This window comes from Dermacentor silvarum, chromosome 6, assembly GCF_013339745.2.
Source record: "Dermacentor silvarum isolate Dsil-2018 chromosome 6, BIME_Dsil_1.4, whole genome shotgun sequence".
NCBI classification, from domain to species: domain Eukaryota; kingdom Metazoa; phylum Arthropoda; class Arachnida; order Ixodida; family Ixodidae; genus Dermacentor; species Dermacentor silvarum.
The window spans coordinates 142,066,125-142,077,002 of record NC_051159.1 but is presented as its reverse complement, the minus strand read 5'-3'; positions in this window follow the sequence as shown (position 1 = coordinate 142,077,002).

The following is a 10,878-nucleotide window of genomic DNA, read 5'->3' as shown; positions in this document are numbered from 1 at the left end:
ACCACATATTATTAACCGTGTTAATTAGGTGATAGGTTGTCCATTGTACCTAGAAAATTAGTGATATGTCCCAGATTGATATGCACGAGCAACTTACAGGCTGTGCTTGTAACGATATCGGTCTGCAATTAGACGGCGTGTCTGTGTCTCCCGATTTGGGGATTGGAGTTACTTTGACGACTTTCCAATCGAGCGGTAGTTTGGAAGTTAAAGGTTACTTGCAAAAGATCTGGCCAAGGTACTAGCTGCACAATTCTGTATATCTCTCAAGGAAAAAGCTAAGAATTTCAGCAGGACCATTAGACTTTTTGGGATCCAGTTTTAAAAAGAGGTTAAGAATTCTGGCTTCAGTGAGGTCGAAGGGACCAATAATCGCATTATTACCCGTTCCGACGGGAGGTACAAAGCCATTACCTTCTTTAAATACTGAGTGAAAAAAAATTGTTAAATTGGTTTGCTCTAATAGTGTTTTCTTCTGGCGAAGGCGTGGACACCTTCGCGTCTGCTCCTCTGCCACGGCCGATAAGCATGGGTTTGTCATGCCAACCCCAAGCTGGCATGCTTTCTTCACATCTTTGTCGCTTGAGTCCGACATTTGATGCTACACCGCACTCCTCTCGCCCTTTCACGTCATCGCTAACGCCAACCAATGGGCGCGCATTGCTGCCTTTTGTTGTGCCTTCCTCCTCTCGGCGCCACCTTCATCCCTTTTCACCGAGGAGTGCACGCTCCTCTCCGCATCCTACCCGTACCACTACCGCCAAAAACCACAATACCTAACCAGTCGGACGCCCCAAGCAAATCCTCGCCTTAAAAGCAACCTCCGCTATAACCAAGTCCAACCACAGACTAACACATCAAACCCCGTCGGATTCCCCAAAGAAAGCTTTATATATAAAAAAAAAACTGCAAGGGCTACAAATCAAGTAAAGAGTAGTTTCAGAATGCTCTGCAAGATGTGGCATTAAACATTCAAATTCTTCAGTAGGAAGACGTAGACGACGATTCTTTGAATTGCATTCAACACGCAGGGTTTGCAAGTCCCAGGCTATTTCCCCTTTCCAAAATGAAGCTTATAAACGTGTTTGCATCTGAATCAGAATGTTTGTATTCGTGGTGACATGGTTTGCAAATTGCGCTAGCGTAGTACTCCATTATTTCAGTATTTTTCTGTCATGGCGCGTACTGCTTCGACTCCTACAGGCGACAAGATAATTCTTCACAGGTTGAGGCGACTATTCTTCGGAAGTCATTCTTTATATTTCATAACTTCTCCCATGTTCACTTCTACTATGACATTTCTCTGCATCGGGAGCACGAGGAAAAAAAAAAAGACAAGCCTGATTCTGATGAGACATTTCCTTCCGCTTTTTACCTCCCTTTAAATCTTGGAGCCAACCTCCAGAAGTCGTTTGGCAATATTTGACCTTTCTTCTCCGTTCGCACATTGAAATTCTGGATTTCGAGATCAAACATAGAATCACACGTCTTTGCGCATAAAGAAATATTATAAGTTATACTATTCAAAGGAGTAGTCATTACTAACATTGAAGACATCGAATCTGAAGCTAAACAGTGCTTCAATTTAGAAAGAAAGTGATGGTTACTATATGGGAGGAAAAGACTCCCTCGGCGCGGTGAGAAGGACTGATGGAATTTCTGCGATTTTGTGCTCTCCATACAAATGCATTCACGAGAGCGTATGTGAAGCTATCCTTACAGCAAGCTCTTCTGTTACTTCCACGAGTAGAGCATGTACTTTCCTTTAGCTTCTCGCTTGCTCCCGGTGTTGAGTTTCCACTCACCGGAAGCCACTGAAAAAGATGTGCTGCGACGTTCTCACATGACACTCCAAGTCATTTCTTTGGCCAGGAAATGGGTTCGCGAATATTTGCTCTTCCTTGCCGGAAGCGCCATTTTCAAGTTCGAAGTTCCCGAAAGCAAACTCATCATCTGTGGCTCCAGTGGTGGGAAAACTGCCGCTGGGCGTTAGGTGCAGACGTAACTCTTATGCGCTTCAAAGCTTCGCCAGATGTCGGTTTCGCGACCCATCTTTCTGTGAAAGCCAACCAAATAGGTACTGACGCAGTAAATTTGGCGTTGATGTTCGAGCACAATTTTTTTCCTTACCTCCACCCGTCTGTGATTGTATCAAAGACTTGCACGCCTGCAGTATTTTGGAGATGCTTTCTTTTTTTAAGTTTCATTGGTCGTTGCAGCGCAACGTCGCCTGTTCGCTCTCCAGGCATTATATCTGGTTCCTAAAAGTTGAGTGATATACGAGATGAGAATTATTGTGACCGCATTCACAGATTGTCAATAGATATTAAGTGAATCATTCCCTAACAAAATATATTTTTTTTCGGAAATTGAATCAGCATTAAAGGTACAGTATTGATCTGGGCTGCGAATCATTTTTTATAGTAGTTGAAGATCACTGTGCACCTATAGTTTTGCGGTTAAAATTGGCGGACGTGAGATACTTTATCGCGGTAGCGTTACGCTTAAATCGGTGTTAATTTCGGTACATACGAGGTGGAGACTTCTGTGACTGAAATTGGGCAAAGCACTCGAAGTTTTGTGGGCTGCTATAAGACGCATGACGCTGACGCTAAACGTCAATATAGCTCTAAGATATTTCGACGCTAATGAAAATAAATTTAATTCTGAAGTCCCCAAAAACCTCCTGCATGCGCCATAGTGCACATTCCAAACTTTCCGGCTAGCTTTGCGGACAACAAAACAGTCGAGAGAAAACCACACGATGTTGTACAATGTACAGCTAAACATATTCTTATGTAGGCACCTGTATTGAACACCGTCACAGTCTATGATTCGGAAGGGGATTTTACTAAAATTTACGATCAGCTCACATATTAAATATTTATTAGAACAAATTACTCTACTACCAGTTGACCCTCTGCAAGAAAGAAGGAATGAAAAAAAATTGTCGCAGTTTCACCCGAAAGGCGAAGCATCAATTGCGATAGCTAATTAGTAGAGAGCTGTACGGAGTAAGGATAGTAGTTTTATCAGCTGTATAAACTTCGACATGCAGCAGCACCAGCAACGCGCAGAACTGTTGTCGACGCCGTCGGCATTTTGCCCGCGTTCATACTGAACGCGCTCGGCGTTGGTGACAGTTGCCGGTGCCTCTGGGGGCGGCTGGGAGGTTTTCGACGAGATCAGAACGGGAGTAGTAAGTGGTTCGTGAGGAAAGGGAAAGGTTGACGCTATCTTCTGCAGCCCTTGAGGGAGCACGGCTCAGCGCCAATCAGAACGGGACACTCGTCGATGATAAGTGGTTCTTGAGGGAAAGGGAAAGGTTGGCGCTATCTTCTGTAGCCCTTGAGGGAGCACGGCTCAGCGCCAAAAGTCGAGCAGCGTCCGAAATCTTTACCACCTCCTCGCCTCGCAACGTTTTTATATAAATACGCATTTGGTGCCGCAACTAAACGTCGCCTCCCCTCCCTTACATCCCCCCACGGCCTTTCGCGCGACGGATGAAGTCACGTTTGCTCTCTATATATGGTGACTGTAAAGGAGGAAAGTTGTCGCAGTTTCACCTGAAAGGTGAAGCATCAATTGCGATAGCAAACTTGAAGAGAGCTATACGGAGTAATGATAGCAGCTTTATCAGCTGTATAAACTTGGACATGCAGTAGCACCGGCAACACGCAGAACTGTTGTCGACGCCGTCGGCGTTTTGCCCGCGTTCGCTCAAAATGCGTGCGGCGTTGGTGACTGTTGCCGGAGCCTCTGATATAAATAAGCACTTGGTGCCGCAGCTAAACGTCGCCTCCCTTCCCTCCCCCCCCTCCCCCACGGCCTGTCGCGCGTAGGAAGAAGGCACGTTTGCTCTACATATATGGTGATTGTAGAGGAGGAAAGAGACGCCTACTTCTGCAGCCCTTAAGGGAGCACAGCGCAGAACGCGCGTTTGTTCTCCGCCGTGCGTTCACTCCCCGTGAAAGCGCGCGTCCCTCGCGGCCTTTCACTCGCACATACAGCGTTCGGCGCGTGGCGACAATTTCATCTCCATTGACGTCATACGGAACCTCACGGCGACGGCGACGGCGACGGCAGAAATCTGCTTTTGAGTGTCCATATAATTGCTATCGCAATAAAAGAGACGCTTAATTCTGCAGCCCTTCAGGGAGCACGGCGCAGAACGCACGTTTGCCCTCCGCCGTGCGTTAGCTCCCCGTGAAAGCGCGCGACGCTCGCGCCCTTTCACTCGCACATACAGCGCCCGGCGCGCGGCGATGATATCAACGCCGTAGACGTCATACGGAACCTCACGGCGACGGCGACGCCGATGGCAGAAATTCGCTTTGGAGTGTCCATATAATTGCTATCGCAATAAAACGAAGAATCGCTTTTTAAATAAACATGACCAAGAACGACATAGACAGCGGAAACAGGCATCGGCTTGTAATGTGCTTGTACCTTGGATCCTGCAACTCAAGCGACATCACTGCACGAGAAAGTGCAACACTGAAGATCCTACAGACTACATATTTCAGTCTTAGTTATTGCACTTACTTTGCTAAAGTAACTCATGAAAAACTGTAGCAATGTTCTGAAAAGGAAATGAGCGCAAGGTAGAGGAAACTTGAAGCCCCATGGTATCCTTCAGCTCCCGGTAGCAGCATCTTTATGCAGGCGATTTGCCTTTTCCATAGCTGTTTACAGAATAGAGATGTTATGACAGTCGCCAAGATTAGTTGTAGTGATTATTTTTCTGCCCTATCATGGTGAAAATACTTAGTAGATAAATTTACTTAACATTTTTATCTAATGAAAAATATACGATGACTCACAATTGTGAGCATCACCCGCCGGGGTGGCTTAGTCAGCTAAGGCGTTGCGCTGCTGAGCCCGAGGTCGCGGGATCGAATCTCGGCCCCGGCGGCCGCATTTCGATGGAGGCGAAATGCAAAAACGCCCGTGTGCTTGCGTTGTAGTGCACGTTAAAGAACCCCAGGTGGTCGAAATTATTCCGGAGCCCTCCACTACGGCGTGCCTTATAATCAGAACTGGTTTTGGCACGTAAAACCCCAGAAAGAAGAACAATTGTGAGCATCACAGCTAATGTTTTACGGGTGCTTCACCAAGCAGAGTCACTAATAGCACCGAACTCGGAGCCTTTCATACGAGTAATGTTTTATTTGTTTATTTCAAATATATTGAATTGGAAGGCAATATTATGCATTCCTTTAATCACTGGAATGCATGCTTTGTACCTTATATATAATAGCTTCGCACAAATTCCTCGTAGCCATTGGAGCATACTGTTTGCAGCACACCAAGATGGGTACCACTAAGGAAACCAACGTCTACCACAACTGTACCAATAAATTTTCACGGCTCTATAACACCCGTTTCCGTGTGTCGCCGTAAAAAGGAAGATGAAATTTGCGGTAAGGGTTCAATAATACGTTGTTCCTTATTTTTTCTTGTTAGCAAGATTATTACTCTATAATTTTATCTACATATACTAATAATAATATTATCCTGCAGTAGCAAGTTGAAGTGTAAATAACCATACTAGGAGATAGAGCACCCTTGGTTTTACTTAAAGTATCTACAACATATTGGCTCTTTATGCATCAACAGGAAGTAGGAGGAAAAGATGGAAACCCAACATCAATTTCCTGGATTTATTGAACACAATAGGTATGCAATCAATATTTCTTACAGAGAGGTCGCCGTTTACTCTGGTTTGCTCTTTACGGGGTTTCTTACGGAGGCTATCAGAAATGGTGGGCAGATGGCAACAAAGATGGATCACGCGCTCCAAGGATCGCATGTAGTGTAGTAGAACCATTTCGCTGCCGGCGAAGGTTTGCGTTCTCGCTCCAAAAGGGAGTGATTCATATGCAGCCTGCCCAGCCAGAGGAAACTGGGACATGCCGTCTTCGGAAACCAGGCCACGACAGTTCTATAACAGATGCGTTTTTTCAATGTTAGGAGGATTCAGCATTACTATGCTTTAAATGCAAACGAGATGCCTTTTTTTAGAAATAGAAACCGGTGCCCTGAGTCTCAAAAATGGGCATGTTGCAAACGAATACGAATTATTGCGGAAATTAATTAGAGATGGAAGCAATTCATAAAAGAACCTATTCATTAAACGGAAGGTGGCTGAGAATAGACATTCGAGAGACGTTGAAACGCTAATCGTAAAATTCATCGAGTCGTAACATATAACATCATAGTAACAACAGATCACTGAAGTGTGCGAGGTTGCCACGACTTCTCTTCCTCGCTACTCACTGGCCTGTCTCTAGCATAACAAAACCTAGCTTTTGTGTACGGTCTCTTGGGTCACAGCAGAAGCTAGGAGTATTTTAACAGCGGAGCTGTTAAAGCTTGCCGTAAGTCCGTGATGCGTCGGAAAAAATGTGGGCCGATCCTGGCGGTAGGGCAGAAAGAGTCCAAGCGCAATGGCACATACCCCTCTGAACTAGTGAAGCTGAGCCTGGCTAATTCTAGCTAGGCATGGTTGGGACTACTTACGCTTATTCAGTCATCAATAGCCAATTGATAGCCAATCAATAGCTAATTGATAATCGATCAATAATCAATAAATTCCGGAAAGTGCTGGGATAACTTGGTAGTGCTTAGCCTAGCCCAAAAGCCAGGACTAGCTAGGTGCCCATCAGCTCTGCTGTCTCTTAAGCATTGTGCCTCCAGTGCAAGCTATGCTTAAATTTGCTTTTTAGAATATATTTCTCAGATCTTTCATTTCATATCCTTTTATTATTGTTTTAAATTTAACATGGAGGGGTCCTGCACAAATTAAGTTCCTTTATCTATTTTTATGCTGTAAATCTACGAATATCTGGTTCTTTTCTCCTTGTCATCCGTGACACGTGTTTCCCTCTACAATTTCGACGTTCAAAAATTCCAAGTTGCGAGAGAAAATGACGAAGGGAACTGTTGGTGGGAGCGCTGATCAACGAAATTGTGTAAAACAAGGTATCACACACTTGTCGGAATTGACACGCTTAAATATCGTCCGGTACTTCAATTCTGGCACCAGCGCTCATGTTGCTTAGCCAACGCTATACAGCGTGGGTCCGCCGCTATAGAGTCAGAAAGCACAAGGAACGTTATCAAAGGGCTAAACATGTCTGGCTTCGTCTGCTGCCTGTAGCGGTAAGCTTGAAAGAATAATCTGTGGTAGGATTCACCAAGCTCTAAATTCGTAAGTGCTGTTTGCCATTGGACAGCTACCCTCGATAATGATATATGCAGCATCAGGATTGGCTGGAATATGCTCTTAAAAACATTGTGCCATAAGAGATTTTTGTGAATAGGAGCTATGGTTGTCTTTTCTCTTAATTGTACATTGGAAAAACAGAGAAAAATGGAGAGATGGACAAGGCGTGGAGGTTAACCACAAAAGAGGTTCGTTTTATTATCTTCCATGTGGGCTAGGGGGAACAGGGGACCTACAGAGCAAAGGAGAAAACAAGATGAGTTTAGGGACGTAAGTTGCATAGTGTAATCAGAGCTGATAAGTGCGCAAAGCAGCGCCCATACTGCTTTATGAATAAACGCTATAAAACTACTAAGGTTACATTTCCCTACTAACACATTTCTGCTGTAGGTCTAAAGACGCTAAAAACAGCAGTGCCAAAAGAAAGTAGTGGATCAACGCGACGAGGTCATTAACGCCAAGTTTTGTATTCTCACTGTAGAGAGATCCTTGGCTAACGTTAGATAAATGCATGATCCATAAATGGTGGCTGGTTGGGTCACGTCGGTGAAGCACATGAGTGCAAACCCTTCCATGACGAATTGGATGAACCACGTATGTTCCGGTTTTGAAATGTCCACGTTAGAGTCCCCGACAATGATCGCCGGTGTGGCGTGATCCATTGCCAGTGAGGAGAAGTGCGTTCGCATGAAGTACTAGATTTCAGATTTGGGTGTATTCGGTGAGATGTATACCGTTAAAATTAAGATTCCATCGCTGGTATTAACGGAACACACTTCTCTGCAGGCGACTTTGATTGAAGTTCATACGATTCGACACAGTGTAGTTACGTAACCCCCAGCTTCATATGCTACAGTTGCCGCTTCCTGGCAAGTGTAGCTTATGTAACCGTAATTTTTACCAGGAAACGCTTCCGGCGAATGCTATGCGCGAAGGCGAGCGTTCTGGTTCTTTGTTTTTGCTTTCCCCTTCATGGCCGGGGCCGCCGCTGCGGCGGTTGCGTGGAGGCGAGCGCCAACTGGTGGTGCTGCAAGGAACCTATTGGCGCACGCGACGTGCACCGCCCGTTGATTGGTAGAGTTTTTGCCCACGGACAAGACAATTGCATTGGGTGGTAGAGGTATGTGGCTTCTCTGTAATATTTGTGAATTTGGACCCCACTTCGGTTGGTAGTTCGCAGACGTGCTGTCACTTTGCATTGCTATCCTCGCCGGGTTGCGCCATTCGTTCCACTTCGACAAGGACGACCAGCTAGCTCAAAACAAGATTTGGCTTGAGCAGTGTGAAATTAAAAGCATGCTTTTGGCCGCAGCGAGAGAACTATTAATAAGAAGGAAGGCAGAGAGGTAAACCAAATGAACTCTTAGTTCACTAACCTACGCTAAGTTTAAGAAAAATTTTGCGTCGCGTATACAAACACTAGAACACCTACGCATTCATGGTAAACCGAGCAGTATGGAATGTTGTCTCTGTAGCTTACAAGTGACACAGCTGCACCTTACGGGAACGTGCCAAAAAAGAAAAAAAAAACGACAAAAAAACGTTTTTGTAGTAAACCAACGTAAGCTTCACTGTATAGGATTACGGAGTGAGTGCTCTCATCGTGCACTTATGGTAAAGCTGGATACGGCGCCTCTTTCCTGCATTTCAGATTTTATTCAGTGGCTCGCGGCGCCACACCAAATTTCACCTCCGGCTTCTATACTCTCTCAGAGTGGCGGTGCTTTTATGCTTCCCACCTATATCCATATTCGCATAGTGGTGCTGTCCGTACGCGAATAGCACTGCCTAAAGCTAGACCCGTAATGCACGTTGCGTTGTAGTTCGTTGTACTATTGCATCGTCCCCTGCCATCTTCCTCTTCCTTTTTCTGTGTCCCCTCTTTATTCCATCAGGTGGAGTAGCGGTATATGTATACTCTTTCAGCCTACATTTCCTGCATTCTCTCTCTCTCTCTCTCCCCCCCCCCCAAAAAAAAAAAATCCACCCTCGCTGCACATCTCTTCGAACCATCGTAGTTTATTTTCGTCACTAGCTGAACATGCGGGATCTATTGAAGTGTGCCGTGTCGTTTATTTGGCAGTGTGTAACTTTCCGCTACACAATTTTTTTCTCACACATAAACATAAGAATAAAAGTTGTTTCTGGTTAGAATCAAAGCAGAAAGAGACGAATAAATTGGCATGTTCAGTAAAACAAAGTTATTTTCAATTTTTACCGTTCTGAGAGGAGAACTTTTTGTGTTAGAACCTGTGTAACAAAGTTTTTAACCTTCACGTCGAGTAAGCTCAGCCTAACGGAAGTAAGTGCTGTCAGGGAAGATTCTCTTACGTTCAAGTAAGATAGGCCGTGCTCAGAATTGATGCAATCAAAGAACATAAATAAAAAATCCCCTAATGCCTCTGTATAAAACAATACTCGGACGTTCTTTATACAGCCTCATGCTCAATACTCGATACACACTGCACGAATTACCTTGAAATAGAGGCACACATTGACACCAAACGAAGACCGAGACACGCGCATTTTGCTCGACTTTTGGTTGATTACCATGAACGAGACTTCGACTGAAATCAAGTTGTTTTGTTACAGGGTGCAGAGAGCTCGTTAGCGTTCCTGGTGGAGATGTGCCCTTTGGGACTTTCAGGAGTTCAGCCTCATTGCTCACATGATTTTTGTTTCCATGCTATAGCACTGGGGGAGACTGCTGCGGCCGTATATTTAGTTGTTACTAAGGTCGCTGAACTCGTCGTGCTGTACGTATGCCTTCGTCCATATTGTTTTTGAAGTGCACCAGTAAAAATTTGACATAAATTTTTCACCTCCAACCGTTTTTTTTTTCTCTCTCCCTCTCTTCCTTAGTTTTTTTGCGTGGGCTCAGAATTGTTCGCGGTTGAGTAGTTGAGGAGCAGTACATAGATGGCCGAGGAAACTACCCTTGCATTATTTTGAAAGCACCATTCTGCAAGCAGAACAAATTATTTTTTAACGAGCTCAGTTCTGGAACTTTTCTCACAGAGGTAGTATCCTGGGCCTTTCTTACACCGTTGTTTAATCAATGTTTCAGTGCCATTACTGCTTATATTTGCAGCGATGTTTTTTTTATGCGAAAGTGCCAAACGGTTCATCGAGCGAAAACGCCGGCGTCTGTCATGTGTAGCAGCGAAACGTTAGGCGAATTCCCCATTGGCTGCGACGCGATGTCACGAGCGCGCCTCGACGGAGTTCCCTTTGGCTGTGACGCCATGGCATGAGTGCGCCTCGACTGAGCAGAGTGGGCGAGAAACATTAGAAATTTTATTGGAATGGTAAAGATATTAGGGAGGGGTGGTCGGAGCCTCTCAGTCCAGGGCCCCACTGGCCTCTGCCGCGTGCCTGACCTGGCTATAATTAAAGACTTTTGTCTTGCCAGGTCGGAGCGGGCGAGCTGTGCCTCCCACTGCTCCAATGTGTCACTGGTATTTGGTCTATGAGGGTGCTTAGCGCACTCCCAGGTTACATGTATTAAGGTAGGTACGCCACCGCACCAAGGACAGTTGGCCCTATAACGAGTGGGATACATGGCGTTTACCAATTTTAAATGGAGGAATACCCCAGTCTGTATTTTACGCCAATCGGCGGCCTTTTCCCCGCTAAGTTGTGGGTGAGGC